At 40.5% G+C, this 17,150-nt stretch overlaps 1 long non-coding RNA gene across 1 annotated transcript; it reads left to right on the top strand.

Annotated features, from left to right (window-relative positions):
- The first annotated feature begins 890 nt into the window (after positions 1-890).
- On the top strand, positions 891-16,097 carry LOC132832852 (uncharacterized). The gene is made up of 3 exons (XR_009646997.1): positions 891-925; positions 12,360-12,386; positions 16,069-16,097. It is a non-coding gene; the product is annotated as an uncharacterized LOC132832852 (long non-coding RNA).
- The last annotated feature ends 1,053 nt before the right edge of the window (positions 16,098-17,150 follow it).

Genomic DNA, 17,150 nt, shown 5'->3' with positions numbered 1-17,150 from the left:
ACCAGTGGTGTCCCATAGGGATCTATGTTTGGGCCTCTACTCTTAGTAGTTATTTTATACATGACTTGGATGGAGAAGTGGAATGGTGGGTTTAAAGTTTGCCATTGACACAAAGATATATAGTGTTGTAGACTGTGTTGAGGGCTGTTGCAGGCTACAACAAGACATTGACAGGATGCAGAGCTGGGCTGAGAATTGGCAGGTGGCATTCAAACTGGATAAACATGAAGTGATTCATTTTGGAAATTTAAATTTGAATGTTGAATACAGGGTTAAGACAGAAGTTTTGGCCATGTGAAGGAACAGTGGGATCTTGGGCTCCATATACATAGATCCCTCAAAGTTGCCTCTCAAGTTGATAGGTTTGTCATGAAGGGGGATTTCATTAACAGGGGATTGAGTTTAAGAGCTGCGAGGTTTTGCTGCAGCTCTAATAAAACCCTGATTAGACCACACTCGGAATATTGTGTCCACTTCTGGTCACTTCATAAAAGAAAGGATGTAGATGCTTCAGAGAGGGTGCAGAGGAAATTTACCAGGATGCTGCTTGGATGGGAGGGCTTGTCTTATGAAGGGAGGTTGTGTAAGCTAGGGCATTTCACATTGGAGAGAAAACGGAAGAGAGTTGACTTGGTAGAGGTGTACAAGGTAATAAGAGGCATAGATAGATAGCCAGAGACTTTTCCCCAGGGCAGAAATAGCTGTCACGTGGGGTCATAATTTTAAGACCGTTTTCTCCCTCCACAGTTGCCATCTGACTCGCTGATGTTTCCAGCATCTTTTCCAGAATTATTTCTATTTCAGATATCCAGTATCTACAATATTTTGAGATTGATTAATGAAGTCATGGTTCCTAATACTCAAAGTTTATGTTTATCTTATATTTTTACAGATCTAAGACTTCGGAAATTTATCATAGAAAATGGTAAGAGCTCAGCACAGAAATATTCACGAATTACAAAGTATATTTGTTTTGGAGTAATTACAAGTTTAATGAATTAAATTTGATTAGACACATTGTGCATACAGCTGTGCTCTAATCCAAAGGCTGAATAAACTGATCTCATTAAAAATTTTAGAGTACATTTCTCTGTAAGAGGATAATGGGTAACATTTGACTTGAATATTTTGGCAAAATTTTCCAAGACCTTCTACTGCCTCAGGGGCCATAAGACTCTAGGAATTTGGAACAAGTGTAGGCCATTCAGTCCCTTTTCAACAGGATCATGGCTAATCCCACATTCATCACACTCACTTTCTGCCCTCTCATTGTACCCTTTGATTCCCCAACGATCTATTTCAACCTTAGATATATATAAAGCTTCCGAAACAGCAAATAGAAAATTGTGGGTGATTCCAGTTCAACTTCAAAAACCCACCTTGCTATGATTCTCACTCTTGTATTTCCCAGATAATTAATTCGCTCCGATCTCTCATAACAAAAGAACAATTCAGCCCTTGAGCCTGCTCCATCATTGAATACAATCATGGCTGATCTCAGCTCCACTTTCCATAGCCCTTCTTCAGCCTGTTACAAATTAAAAATCTATCTATCTCCTTAAATTTACTCAACATTGGGTAGCACGGTGGCTCAGTAATTAGCACTGCTGCCTCACAGCACCAGGGTCCCAGGTTCGATTCCGGTCTCGGGCAACTGTCCGTGTGGAGTTTGCACATTCTCTCCGTGGTCTGCGTGGGTTTTCTCCGGGTGCTCCGGTTTCCTCCCACACTCCAAAGATGTGCAGTTTAGGTGAATTGGCCATGCTAAATTGCCCACAGTGTTAGGTGAATTAGTCAGAGAGAAATGGGTCTGGGTGGGTTACTCTTCGGATGGTCGGTGTGGACTGGTTGGGCCGAAGGGCCTGTTTCCACACTGTAGGGAATCTAATCTAACCGTGGTGTGCTCGTTCAGGTAGAAAATTCACAAAATACATTCCTCTGAGAGAACTACTTTCGCCTCATCTCTCTTTTAAACATTCTACCCCTTATCCTAAAACTATTATATCTCACTCCAGATTGTCCAAGAAGATGAAACATCCTCTCTCCATCAACTTTGTCAATCCGTTTTATATGCCTCAATTTGGTGTCTTCTCATTCTTCTAAATTGTTGAGGCTATAGGCCTGAACTGTTCATTCTCTCTTTGTAAGGCAAACTCCTAATCTCTAGATTCAACCTAGTGAACTCTGACTTCCACTGGTGATAGAATTTGTGGAGACTTCATGTTCTCCACCCTCTGGGAACTTAAAGAAATTTGACCAAAATTATTTCAGTAGAAGCCATGATATCCAGCAGAGGATGGAGACTTGCATCCATTAATCTAGTTGGAGATCACAGTCAGATTTAAAAGAGGAATAACCCACTGTACCACCACCTGTTAACAGTCATGTGGATCTTATAAGAGACCAGCATAGACTTTAATTATGATGTGTTTTGATGAAAACGTCATTACAGCTATACTCTATAGCTGTCTCAAAATAATTTTTAATGACATCACAGAGTCATATAGCACAGAAACAGATCCTTCAGTCCAACTTGTCTCTGCTGATCAAGTTTCCCAAATTAAACTAGTCCCACTTACCTGCTTTTTGCCCACATCCCTCTAAACGTTTCCTATTTGTGTGCCCATTCAAATGTCTTTTAAATATTGTAACTCCCAGCATCTAGCATTTCCTCTGGCTGTTCATATCACACACAAACTGCCATCTGTGAGGAAAAAAATGCATCTCAGGTCCCTTGGAAGTATTTCTCCTCTCATCTTAAAAATGTGTCCCCCTAGTTTTGAATGGCCCCACCCTAAGGAAAAGACTTTTGCTCAATGTTTAGTGAGGTACAGATGCTGATTATATTTATGCAGCCTCTTTATGCTGCACTTTCCAAAACATTTAGATTGTGAGAGGCAGTTTAAATATGTAAACATGCTCCAAAGAGTCATGAGACAAATGATCAGCTAATCTATTTTTTAGGGTAAAAACTAAAAGAACTACAGATGCTGTAAATCAAAAAAAAATCAGAAATTGCTGGAAAAACTCAGCAGGTCCGGCAGCATCTGTGGAGAGAAATCAGAGTTAAAGTTTCAGGTCGAGTGACACTACCTCAGTTCTTGACTTGAAACGTTAACTCTGATTTCTCTCCACACATGCAGCCAGACCTGTTGAGCTTATCCAGAAATTTCTGTTTCTAACTTTAATGGTTATTTGACAGATAAATAGTTTTTGGTCAGAATCAAGAAAACTTCCCTGCTGCACTTCAAATAATGCCATCCAATTCATCATGTTCACTTGAATAGCTTGATGGAACCTTGGCATAACATCTCATTTGAAAACTGGTCCTTCATCCACTACAGAAATTATTATATTTTGCAGGCTCCTCTTTAGATTTTCAGGGTTTTTTTTTTCATTTTCCATAGAACATGTGAATGTATTTCCACAGAATCGCTACAGTGTGGAAACAGGCCTTTCGGCACAGCGGGCCCACACTGACCTTCTGAAGACTGCTCCACTTATGCTCATCTTTCTACCCTATCCCTGTAACCCTGCATTTCCCATGGCTAATGCACCTAACTGACATATCCCTCAACACTATGAGTAATTTAGCATGGCCAATCCACTTAACCAGCACATATTTTAACTGTGGGAGGAAACCAGAGCACCTGGAAGAGATCCATGCAGCCAAAGGGAAGACTTGCAAAATACACACAGACAGTCACCTGAGGTGGAATAAAACCCAGCTCCCTGGTTTGATGAGGCAGCGGTGCTAACCACTGAGACACTGTGCCACCCATGAACTAATTCTCGTACTAATCTTTTAGGTGACTCCCACAGAAGCAGTATTAGAAGAATTCCTTTGTATCATCATTCAGACCCTAAGATGTAAGAGCAGGATTAGGCCATTCAGAGTATCGAGTTGGATCTGCCATTCGACTATGGCTGAAATATTTCTCAATTCCATTGTCCTTCATTCTCCCTGTGACATTTGATCCCCTTACTTGTCAAGAAATTATCTATTACTGTCTTAAATACACTCAATTTCTTCTCAACTCAGTTCTGAACTGTTATCCCTTTATGCTGAGGCTGTGCCCTTGGGTCCTTATCTCTCTTACTTGCAGAAACATCTTCTCCACATCCACTCTACCCAGGCCTGTCAGTAATCTGTAAATTTCTATTAGATCCCCCATCATCATTCTAAACTCCTCAACCACTCCTCATATGACAAGTCCTTCATTCCCTGGATAATTATTGAAAACGTCCTCTGGATACCCCACAACACCAGGACATCATTCCTTGGGGGCCAGTCTAGGTCAAATGGCCAAGATATGGGGCCCAAAGCTGCTAACAATCTTCCAAATGCAGTCTGAACAAACATTATACATCCACAGTTGTACATCCCTGGTCTTGCCTTCCAACTCCTGTGAAATGAATACGAACATTGTGTTTGCCTTCCTAACTGCCAATTGAACCTGCATGTCAACCATAACAGAATCCTGAACAAAGAAGGCATTTGGCATGCTTGCCTTCATTGGTCAGAATATTGAATATAGCAGTTGGGACATCATGTTGTGACTGTACATTGGTGAGGCCACTTTTAAAATACAGTGTACAATTTTGGTTGCCCGTCTACAGGAAGGATGTCGTTAAACTTGAAAGGGTGTAAAAAAGATTTACAGGGATGTTTCTAGGTCTGGAGAGTTTGAATTATAGGGAGAGGCTGAATAGGCTGTTTTTTTTTACCCCATGGAGCATCGAGGACTGTGGGATAACCTTACAGATGTTTATTAAATCATGAGGGTCATGGATAGGATACGTAGCCAAGGCATTTTTACTTGGTTGGGGGAGTCCAAAACTAGAGGGCATAGGTTGAAAATTAGAGGGATTAGTTTAAGATTTCAAAGGGACCAAAGGGGCAACTTTTTCACACAGAGGATGGTGCATGTATGGAACAAGCTGCCGAAGGAAGTGGAGGGCATTTAAAAGGCATCTGGATGGATATCTGAATAGGAAGAGTTTAGAGGGATATGGGCCATGTGCTGGCAACAGGACCTGGTCAGATTGGGATATCTGCTTGGTTTGGATGGGTTTGACTGAAGAGCCTGTGTCTGTGCAGTACAACTTTCCGACAAGTCTCAAGTCCATTTGTGTTTCAGATTTCCAAAGCTTTTCCCCATTTAGAAGGTAGCCAATGTGTTTATTCTTCCTACCAAAGTACACAACCGCACACTTTCCCACATTCCATCTGCCACTTCTTTGCCCACTCTTCTAGCCTGTCCAAGTCCTTCTGCAGCCTTCCCATTTCCTCAATGTGACCTGTCCCTCAAACTTGTCTTTGACTCATCTGCAAACTTTGCAGCAATGGCCTCATTTCCCTCAACCAGATCATTAATAGTTGTGATCCCAACACTGATCCCTGCAGAACTCCACTAGTCACCTGTTGCTATCTTGTAAAAGACCCCTTTATCCCCACACTCTGCCATTTTCCAGTTAACTACAGGTTTCCCCGCTATCTGAGAGCAGAGTGTTCCTATGAACCCTTTTGTAAGCCGAAATGGCGTAAAGTGAATAAGCAATGACCTTTTTTTGTAAAAGTGAAAATCCTCTTTGAATTTAGTTTCGGTTAGTGAAGACAGATACTACTGTAGGTCTTTCATAAAAGCAAAATTGCGTAAAGTGAACATTTGAAAAGCAGAGAATGCCTGTAATCCTGCATTGATGCTAGTATCTCGTCTGTAACATCATGGGCTCTTATCTTACTTATCAATATCCTGCTCAGCACCTTTTCAAAGGCCTTCTAGAAATAGTTCACATCCACTGGATCTCCCTTTTATAACTTGCATGTTACCTCCTCGAAGAATTCGATCTGATTTGTCAGAGCGATCTCTCTTTGATGAAGCCATGCTGACTCATGCATATGACTATGCACTTCCAAGTACCTTGCAATCTCACTCTCAATAATGAACTGCAAAATCTTACCAATGACCAAGGTCAGGCTAACTTGTCTATAATTTCCCATCATCTCGCTGTCTCCCTTCTTTAACATGTGTTATGTTAGCCATTTCCAGTCCTCTGGGCCCTCGCTGACTCCAGTGAATCCTGAAAGGTCACTACCAATGCTTTCATGGTCTCCTTATATATCTCCTTCAGAACCTTGATTTATCCACCTTCAGACCTTTCAACTTCCATAGCACCTTCTCCTTAATGATGGTCATTAAACTCACCTCTGCCCTGACTCACTTGAAGTTCTTTTATGCTACTGTTGTCTTCTACTGTGAAGACTGATGCAAAGATTCTATTTAGTTCCTTCACCATTTCTTTGTCCCCATTGCTACTTCTCCAGCTTTATTTTCCAGTGGCCCAGTGTCCATTCTTGCCTCTCTCTTACCCTTTATATATCTAAAAAAAACTTGCAATTTTCTTTTCCATTACAAGCTAGCTTACTCTCATATTTCATCCTCTTCCTCCTTATTGCACTTTATTTTGCTGTTGCGTAAAGGTTTTCCAGCACTCTAACATCCCATTAACCTTCACCACATTGTATGTTTCTTTTTTATTTTGCAGCTATGCTGTCAATGACTTCCCTTGTCAGCCATGGTTGCCTCATCCTCCCTGTCTGCTTATTAATTAGAATTTAGTCACTGTCTATTCAATTTAATGCACAAAACAAAAGGAAAGAATGATCTCCTTGATCACATAACATTTAAATTGAGTCAGAGTCGAGAGTGTGGTGCTGGAAAAGCAGAGTGGGTTAGGCAGCATCCGAGGAGCAGGAGAATTTTGGGGCGGCAGGGTGGCTCAGTGGTTAGCACTGCTGCCTCTCAGCAACTGGGTCCCAGGTTCAATTCCAGCCTTGGGCGACTGTCTGCGTGGAGTTTGTACATTCTCCCCGTGGGTTTCCTCCGGGTATTCTGGTTTTCTCCCACAGACCAAAGGTGTGCAGGTCATGAATCGGCCGTGTTAAATTGCCCAAAGTGTTAGGTGCGTTAGTCAGAGGGAAATGGCACTGGGTGGGTTACTCTTCAGAGGGTCAGTGTGGACTTGTTGGGACGAATAGCCTGTTTGCACACTGTCGGGGGAATCTAATCTAATCAGTGTTTCAGGCTTAAACCCTTCATGACCACACTATTAACTCTGGTCTCCAGCATCTGCAGTCCTCACTCTCTCCTGGTTGGTTTTAACCTTACTGCAAAGCCTCTTCCAAGGATGCCTGCCTTGAAGAAGTTCTGGCCTCGTTTCTGATGAAGGGCTTAAGCCCAAAACATCAATTCTTCTGTTCCTCAGATGCTGCCTGACCTGCTGTGCTTTTCCAGCACCACACTCAAGACCACAGCCACATGTTTGTGATAAAGTCTTTGAGATAAAGGGCCTATTCTTCACACAAAACGGCATCATCATAAACACTTTTGGCACATTGGTGAAGGTACAACTGAAACACTTTAATCAGATTTTTATAAAGCAGAAATATTTGCACCAGTAGATGTTAGCCTTTTATCTGTGTCTTGAGCCACAATGTCAGATTTAAGTTTAACAATTGATGCAAACTTCATTATAATACCATCCACTAAATTCTACCCATATATTAGGTCATGAACAAACGCAGTTCTTAAAGTTGACATTTCAAATTTACATCCAAGTAATTTATTCGGTTGTGATTTCAAATTTTCCTCACTCCCAGTTAGCTGAGTGTTGACAGGTGTAAAATGGTTCCCTGATGTTTGGAGCCTCTTTTTCAAAAAGTGAAAATCCTCTTTGTGTTTCCTTCGGTTAGCAAAAATAGATACTAATGTAGGTATTTTGTGAAAGCGAGGTAGTGTAAAGCAAACTTTCAAAAGTGTGGGATACCTATATTTGCAAGTTTCTTAAGTGGTTTGGGAAAACGATTTGTTATGATCTCGGTTATTGGTAGTCAGAGACAGAATGAGACTTGAAAAACCATTTATTTTATGTTAACAATTTAATTACTGTGGTGGCCAGTCAATGAGTAAATTTGCATGAGGCTACCAATTTATTTGTAACAAAAGAATGAAAGTTCATTACACAAAAGAAGAGAAGTTAATACATGGCAATTTGAAAAGATCTTGCCATTAAGGACAAAAACAAAGAATCGTGAATTTTCTTTCCTAGCAATCTTATTTACTTATACTCAATGTCAGTGATGTATCACAGCCATCTTCACACTCATTTCTTATTCAACTGTTAAAGTGGCAACTGTTTTCTTTTGGTGACTTTCTGCACTTTGAGCAGATGTGATTCTCTGAGTCTGTCTACAAAACACACATCAGGCAGGCTAACTCACTGACTTCACTAAACCCAAAGAAAAAATTAGTATTTCTCAAAGCTCTATCTACTTGACTTGCAGCTTGAGACCACTTGCCCGCTCTGAAATCCTGAAGTCTTCCCAAAAAAAAAGTTGCCCTTCTTCTGAATTGAATTTGCGTCTGGCCTTTGGCCTCTGACCTCTCATCCCATTGATCACAAGAACTCTGTTTTGTAAGCACAAATTTCCACATGTAGTTTACTGAGTCCTTTGGAAGCAATTATCTTGCCACGTAGTCTATCTTGTCATTGAGTTGGAAGTTACACAATTCTTGAAAATATATTTTGAAACTTATCATTCAAAATTTGTTTTTGGTTTTTTTAAAACAAGTCACCTCATAGAACTAAAACCAAAAATTCAGTTCCCTTACTGTAGAATTGAACTTCCCAAACAACAACAACATTTTACAAACCTATATCACTATTTCAAGCTGGAAGTATAAAGCCTCGGGTTTGCCTGTAATATTTTAAGGTTATGTATACTGCAGATTATACTGAGTCTTTCTTGACATATTCCTTTTGAAACGTCAATACAAACCTAGGAGAACACACTAATTGGGAGATATATATATAACTTCTTTCAAGTCACATTCCTGAGGTAGCTTATGGTTTTATAAAAATAAGTGACATCTCTGGTGTGAGGTTAGAGTGACATTACAGTTTTTTAAAAAAAATTCATTTGTGGGACTTGAGCATCACTGGCTGGCCAGCATTGATAGCCCATCCCTATTTGGCGTTGAGAAGGTGGTGGTGAGCTGCTTTCTTGAATCACTGCAGTCCCCTTGCGGTGGGTTGACCCGCAATGCTGGTAGGAGGGAGTTTCAGGATTTTGATCCAATGATTGTGAAGGAACGGCGATATATTTCCAAGTCAGGGTGGTGAGTGGCTTGGAGGGGAATGAGCAGGTGGTGGTGTTCCTAAGTATCTGCTGCCCTTACCTTTTAGAAGGAAATGGTTCTGGATGTTGCTGTTGAAGGATCTTTGGTGAATTTCTGCAGTTCATCTTGTAGATAGTACACACTGTTGCTACTGAGCACCAATAGTGGAGAGATTGAAGGTTTGTAGATTTGGTGCCAATCAAGTGGGTTTCTTTGTACTGGATGGTGTCAAACTTCTTGAGTGTTGTTGGAGTTGCACCCATCTGGGCAAGTGGGGAGGATTCCATCACACCCCTGACTTATGCTTTGTAGATGGTGGAGTGACTTTGGGTGTCAGGAGGTGAGCTACTCGCTGTACTATCACTCGTGTCTGACATGCTATTGTAGCCACTGTGTTTATGTGGTGAGTCCAGTTGAGTTTCAGGTCAATGGTAATTCCAAGGATGTTGACAGCGGGGGATTCAGTGATGGTAATACTATTGAAGATCAAGGGGCCGTGGTTAGAGTGTCTCTGATTCGTTATAGTCATTGTATGGTGTTTGTGTGGTACGAAGGTGTGAGGTTAGAGTCTGTACATATTCCAATCCTGAGTCAGGCTGTTTTTATTTCCAAAGTAGGAGTTTATGAAATGTTTTGAGAATATTTGTTGCTCAGCTTGAGGTTCTGGATGTAGGTTTGCTCGCTGACCTGGGAGGTTCATTTCCAGATGTTTCGTCTGGTAATATCTTCAGTGGGCTTCAGGCGAAGCAGTGTACATGATTCCTGCTTTCTATTTATATGTTTGAATTTCTTTGGGGTGGTGATGTTATTTCCTGTGGTGATGTCATTTCCTGTTCTTTTTCTCAGGGGATGGTAGATGAGGTCTAATTCGATGTGATTGTTGATAGAGTTCCGGTTGGAATGCTGTCTAGGAATTCTCGTGTGTCTCTCTGTTTGGCTTGTCCTAAGATGGATGTGTTGTCCCAGTTGAAGTGGTTATCAAATGTCACGTGGACTTAAAAAAAATAATGTATCTGCGAATACAATTCTACAAATGCAAATTCAACCCCTAGATTTATGTGTTGTGTGTTCATGTGAGGGAGAGAGAGAGTGCGTGTGTGGGAGAAAGGGAGAGAGTGTGAGAGCACGTATGTATATGTGTAAATCTCACATCTTTAATTGTCTGAACTGAGATGTCATCTTTTTAAAATAAAATCTTAAGTTATCTCAGAAATGTGATGAGCAGTTCTGGGATTTGCATATTAATGAATCAAAGCCTGCAATCCATTCTAAAAGTGAAAGACTTAGCAGCAATCTAGGTTTATTCAATATATCACATCGGTTGTATGACACTATGATCGTTAGCTGTAAATTCTGTGTCCTATGATCCTACTCCACTAGCCACCTGATGAAGGAGCAGTGCTCCAAAAGCTTGTACTTCCAAATAAACCTGTTGCACTATAACACTCCAGCACTTTGTCCCAAATGTTAAACACAAGAAACCAGCAAAGACCCTTCTGGTGTTCACCACTTCACCTCCTCACCCCTACACACCTTGTCCCTCCCTGCCATTTCATATTGCATCATGCTTCCGGTAGTGATTGGAATAAGGTCAGCCAGGTGGACCATATAGAATGTGAGTTCCCTGATTGGGGCTGTTAATCTTGTCCAAGGCTGGCTAAGTAGAGAGAAGTGATCAGATCTCCACCAGATCAACAGTTGTCTCTCTCCTCTCTGCAGTCAAATCCCATTTTAAACATGAAGTAAACCAGCTTCTCTTTCTTGTATCAAGCACCATAAGCTGTGATTTTTATTTGTTAAGTTAGACACTTTTTATTTGCCTCTTACAAACTAATGAAGGTAGTCAGGAAGTAAAACTGAGATAAAAGCTTCTGATCAGCAAGATCCAACTCAAGATATCTTGTGAGTAAAGATTACTGAACAGCTTTTCACAGTTTTCCTCCATCCATAATCTATTTTTCCATGTCTGCTGGTTTTCTGTATGTGTATAAGGGGGCGTTCATAAAGGAATTAAGGTTTTAATTAATTGTATTGTATGATTCAGGTTTCTTTGAGCTAGAGTCTCAACATCTATTAAATTATAAGTTCCATTGCGTGTAGAAAATGGGCCTGTTCTCTCTATCAATCTGGCTTTGAAAGTCAGATAAATTGGGCTATTTTGTGTATTCAGTAAAATGTGGAAGCAGTGGGGCTTGATTTCCAGGAGAGTACCCCAATGATTGATGGCAAATTTGAGAAGAAGTTGAGAATTTCTTCCCACTGATCTGGTTAATATTTGTTCCTCAAACAAGATCACTGAAATATATTATTCATTCCTATTTGTGAATTCTTGCTATGTAGACATTGGTAGCAAAGAAAATAGAACAAATTGAAGAGCTAAAAACTGCTAAATATGACAGGTCATTTTCGAAATATTTTCATACTAGTTGGAGATAGATCCAATGCAATGCCTGGATTAGTTAAATATTTATTACTGCTCCTTAGGCAAGGTGAGAGAATTCCACAAACATACTGACTCAATATTTATCCAAAGATCCTCAATGGATAATTATTATGTATAGACATTAGATCACCACAGGATTGGCTGCATATTTTACATTCTGCTCCAGCATTCAACATCTAGACTCATGTGAAATAGCCACGAGTTAAATACTGGCTGTTCATAAAAATACGAGGAGAAAGTGAGGATTGCAGATGCTGGAGATCAGAGCTGAAAATGTGTTGCTGGAAAAACCCAGCAGGAAGGGCTTATGCCTGAAACGTCGAATCTCCTGTTCCTTGGATGCTGCCTGACCTGCTGCGCTTTTCCAGCAACACATTTTCTGCTCATAAAAATACACCCAGCAAAAATCAGCAACTTCAGGATGGGAGAGGAAAATGAGAGGAGAAGTTGGGAAGTATGATGTTGAAAATAGACAGAGGGAGAATTTCCTTTTTGAACATTATTTATTATTTTTCTGGACTTCTCAGGCACTTTACAATCAATGGATTAGTTCAGTCGGTATGCTTACACATCTTGTATAATTGCTCAGAGCTGATTATAATTCTAATTGCTTTAAAGTTGTCTGAAGATAACTTAATGTTCCAGCATTTTAAATCTGAGGAATGTGACAATACTTGAATGTTTGATAATCAGTTGAATAAAATGTTTTTATTAAATACATTTTTATTTTGCAGATCAGTGGAAGCCCCTTGTTGAAGCAGGTATGATATTCCTTTACAGAATCTGTTATTAATTAACAGATTTCCAAGAGATTTGCTTATTGTTATGCAAAACTGTTAAAGGAGTATGGTGTTCAGTTGAATAATGCCAAATGCATTGATTTATTAGATTTATTAGCATGCACAGTATAACTGCATTTTAAGGAGAAAGAATTAGGCAGAACTGGGATGCAGTCTCAGGTTACTGTAATTTAAAGAGATTCCTGGGAGAGTTCTGAGGTCACAGTGACAGATCCTAGGATAGGGGATGTATCCATCTATCATTCGATCTATCTTAACCTATCTAATAATTTTGGAGTACGCGAAGTAAGTCTTGCTGCATTCTTTGCTTGGAGACTAGGAATCTGTGAGTATGGGGTGGTAGGCCCAGAATCTGGGAGCTGTGGGAAGGGGAAAGAGAATTCACAGAAAGGGGACAATGGCATCCAGCACAACTGAGGAGCAGGTTTCAGCATTAGGAGTCATTGTCTGGTAGTGTAAGAGACTCTAGGATCTGTCAATATCGTGGGAACCTGGGTCTGTCTTGTGTGGAATGTCTCAGGAGAATGACACCCACATTGTCTCTCCTATTGACCGATCCCAACCTGTCCATAAAACTGATACAAAGAACTGCAGATGCCAAAAATCTGAAACATAAACAGAAATTACTGGAGAAACATGGTAGTACTGGCAAAATATGTGGAGAGAAAACAGAGTTAACATTTCAAGTCCCTTCAGAACTGATGGTAGTTTGGAGCAGGTGATCAACATGCTGATGGCAGGGTTTGAGTTTGAAAAAGAGTTGAAATGCGGAGATGTGGACTACAGAGAGATAACGACAGGCCACAAAGAAAGGAAAGTGGATAATGTGGACCTTGAGTAGGTGAAAATAGGTTAGCTGTGCTGAAAGCAGCCCATGTCATGACAGGACCTGGGTTTTAGGGAGAGAGTAAAGAAAATCAAAGAATGCTTAAAGCTTCTAACGTTATCCAGCTTGATCTGGACTCCTAAAGGCTGTACAATCCTGAAATGGACAATGAGATGCCATTCTTCCAGCTGCCACTGACCCTCACTGCAGCCGGCCTGAGACAAAGATCTTGGCCAGGGACCACAGTCATGTGTTGAAGTGGCAGGCAACTGGAAGCTCGGAGCATTTTTGCAACCAGGAATTAAGTGTTCCACAAAATGGTCACCCAGTCTGCATTTTGTATGGGAAGTATAGAGGAGACCATATTGTGGACAGTGAATGCAGTAGACCAGATTGAGTGAAGTGCCAGTAAATCACTACTTCACCTGGAAGGTGTGTTTGGATCCTTGGATTGTGAGCAGGGAGGAAGTAAATAGGGAAATTTTGCAACTTCTGCGATTGTATAGAAAAGTGCTATTGGTTTGAGGAGGTGTAAGGAGTGGATTAATATGTCCAGCAGGGAGTGGTCCAGCAAAATGCTGATAAGGAAGGAAAGGAGTTTGTGTCTGGTGGTAGTGTTCCACTGGAGGTGGCAGGAATAGTGGCTTGTAATAATAATACGGTAATTGTAATGGGGAATTGCAGCTTCCCCAATGGATAATCATAATAGAAAGGGTTTGGTGGGAGCAGATTTCTCGAAATGTATTCACGAACACTTTTTATACCAACATGTAGATGGTCCTACAAAGAACAGTGTATGCTGGATCTAACTCAGGTGAACGAAGCCAGACAGGTGTTCAAGGTAGTAGTAGGGAGCATTTTAGTGATAGCAACCACAATGCCAAACTTTTTAAGTTTGATATGGAAAAAGAGAAAGATGATCTGCAGAAAGGGGTTTCAGATTGGGGTATGGCAGACTTTCTGAAAATATGGCAGGATCTAGCTAAAGTAGGCTGGAAACAGCTACTTGAGGGTATATCTACAGTCTTCAAAAAGGAACTAGAGCCTGACCTATTCCCTTTAGGGTGAGGTGTAGGAGCAACAAGACTAGAGAACCCTGGATAGCTAGGAATATTTAGAACTGGATAAGAAAAAAACGGAGAGATGAGTAACAAATACAAATGGAGTAGATCAATGGAGGACATAGAGGAATATAGAATCTGCAGAAGACAGCTTAAGAAAGCAATTAGGAAAGCAAAGAAGATTCATGAAAAAGACGGGCAGGTAAGATTAGGGACAATTTCATATATTCTATAAGTATGTCAAGGGGAAGAGAATATTTAGGGAAAGAGTACGGTCCATGAGGGTCCAAGAGGGAAATCTGTGTGCAAAGCCATAGTAAATTGATAGGTTGTTAAACAAGTACTTGACTGTGTGACTATCTATGACTCTGTGGCTTTACCCGGGAGAAGGAGAATGCAGGTTGAGAATTTGACAGGATGGACTGAGATAATTGAGCAGATTGATATAAGAAGTGAGGAGTTATTGCAGGTTTTGGTGGGTGTAAAACTGGACAAATCCAGAGGACTTGTATCCAGGCTGCAGTGGGAGATGAGAAAAGGCATCACAGAGGCCCTGACCTATATTTTTAATTCCTCTAAGGCCAGAGGGGAGGTGCCAGAAGACTGGATGATAGTTAATGTGGATCCACTTTTTCAGAAAAGGAGCTAGAGATAGACCAGGGAATGATAGATCAGTGAGTTTGTCATCAGTATTTGGGAAACTATTGGAGATGATGTGGAAGAAAAACATGACTTTCCATTTAGAGAGGCAAAATTTTATCAGCATGGCTTTCACAGAGGCACACTTTTCAGTTGAGGTTCAGGAGGTTTTGGGGCATTTGAGGAAAACCTGAAACACCCAGAGTGTGGGAATCTGGAATTTACTGCCTGGGCGGGTCGTTGAGGCACAGAGAAACGTGACAGCTTTTAAGAATGCATGGATGAGCTTTTGAAATGTCTTTGTATTCAAGGCTTTCAGCCAAGCACAGAAAGTGGGAGATTTCATGTATGTTTGGCAGCATTAACTCGATAGGCCAAGGGCTTCTTCTGATTCTATGAAGTCATTTACACGTTAAATCATGGAGAGAGATTTAGAGGAAAACAAACTTTATGGCAGGTAGATAGGATAGTGAAGAAGTCATTTGGTGTGCTTTCCTTAATTGGTCAGAGCATTGAGTATAGGAGTTGGGAGGTCATGTTGTAGCTGTTCAGGACATTGGTACGGCCACTTTTGGAATATTGCATGCAATTCTGGTCTCCTTTCTATCAGAAGGATGTTGTGAACCTTGAAATTGTTCAGAAAGATTACAAGGATGTTGCCAGGGTTGGAGGCTTTTAGCTACAGGGAGAGGGTGAATAGGTTGGGGCTATTTTCCCTGGAGCGTCAGAGGTTGAGGAGTCACCCTCAAAATCATGAGGGGTATGGATAGAATAAATAGAGAAGGTCATTTTCTTGGGGTGGAGGAGTCCAGAACTCGAAGGCATAGTTTAGGATGAGAGGGGAAATATTGTGTGTATGGAATGAGCTGCTAGAGGAAGTGGTGGAGGCTGGTACAATTACAACATTTTAAAACATCTGGAATGGTATATGAACAGGAAGGGTTAAAAGGGATATGGGGCAAGTGCTGGTAAATGGGATTAGATTAGGTTAGGATACCTGATTGGCTTGGACAAGTTGGACCGAATGGCCTGTTTCTGTGCCGTACATCTCTATGATTCTTTAACTCTATGACACAAAAGAAAGTCATTCAATCTAATCTGTTCCTTCTGTTTTCAGAGTGGAAGCGCATTTGTGAACATAAAGGTATGACCTTAATTTAATGATACAGTGTAAAATGTATTAATGAACACCAAAGTTTAGGAAGAGCTTCAAAAGAACTTGCCAACTGACAGAATAAATCCCACAATGGAAAAAAAAACTTTTATAAAAACACATCCCAAAGGATTCGGATTCAGTGCATCCAAACAAGTTAAATTCTGTTTAATTACATTGGTTTTTAAGAATTTTCAATTGCTGTTTTGAAATTTAATTCCATATTTTCGTTTGTATTAGTCCTGTTCCAAAAATACTTATTTTCAATGGGAAAGCAACAGGACTTATTCTGGCTTATGCAATTTCTCTGCTCAATATTATACTTATTTTAAAAAGTACTGAAATGGATGAAAGTATTGTTTATTCCTGTACTTGATTTAGAAACTTTGAAAGAGAGAAGTGGCACATTGTTGCAACATTTATTTTCAGATGGGGTCCAGGAGCCTGCGCTCTGGGGAATTTGTTTCTTTAATACCATTGGCTGCTTTTGCTCACATTTTGAAACCTGTTGTGATTCTTCACTTGTCTTGGTTTTTATCAATAATTTTTCATTCTGTTTTCCTGCTGTTGGAAAGTACGTAAAATGGTGCAACATCACCCCTTTTCACACCTGTTTGCTCCAATGCTGCAATTCTTATCATACTTGAAAAAACCAAAAGGACAGTGGGTGCTGTAAATCCGAAAAAACCCAGAAATTGTTGGAAAAACAGAGCAAGTCTGGCAGCATCTGTGAAGAGAAGTCAGAGTTAATGATTCAGGTCGAGTGACCCTTCTTCAGAACTGATGGTAGCCAAGAAAATGTTGGTTCTATGTAGAAGGTAGGGAATGGTCCTTTGTCTGCCCCATTGTTCTTTTGTTTCTCTCTATCTAACCTATGGTTTACACCTTACTCCCTACTCCCACCCTAGCTTCTGCATATAAACCAACATTTTCCTAAATACCATCAGATCTGAGGAGGGGTCACTTGACCTGAAGGATTAACTCTGCTTTCTCTCCACAGGTGCTGTCAGACTTGCTGAGTTTTTCTAACAATTTCTATTTTTGTT

The sequence above is a fragment of the Hemiscyllium ocellatum genome, chromosome 35 (assembly GCF_020745735.1).
Source record: "Hemiscyllium ocellatum isolate sHemOce1 chromosome 35, sHemOce1.pat.X.cur, whole genome shotgun sequence".
Classification (NCBI taxonomy): domain Eukaryota; kingdom Metazoa; phylum Chordata; class Chondrichthyes; order Orectolobiformes; family Hemiscylliidae; genus Hemiscyllium; species Hemiscyllium ocellatum.
This window is presented reverse-complemented; position numbering and strand designations above follow the sequence as displayed.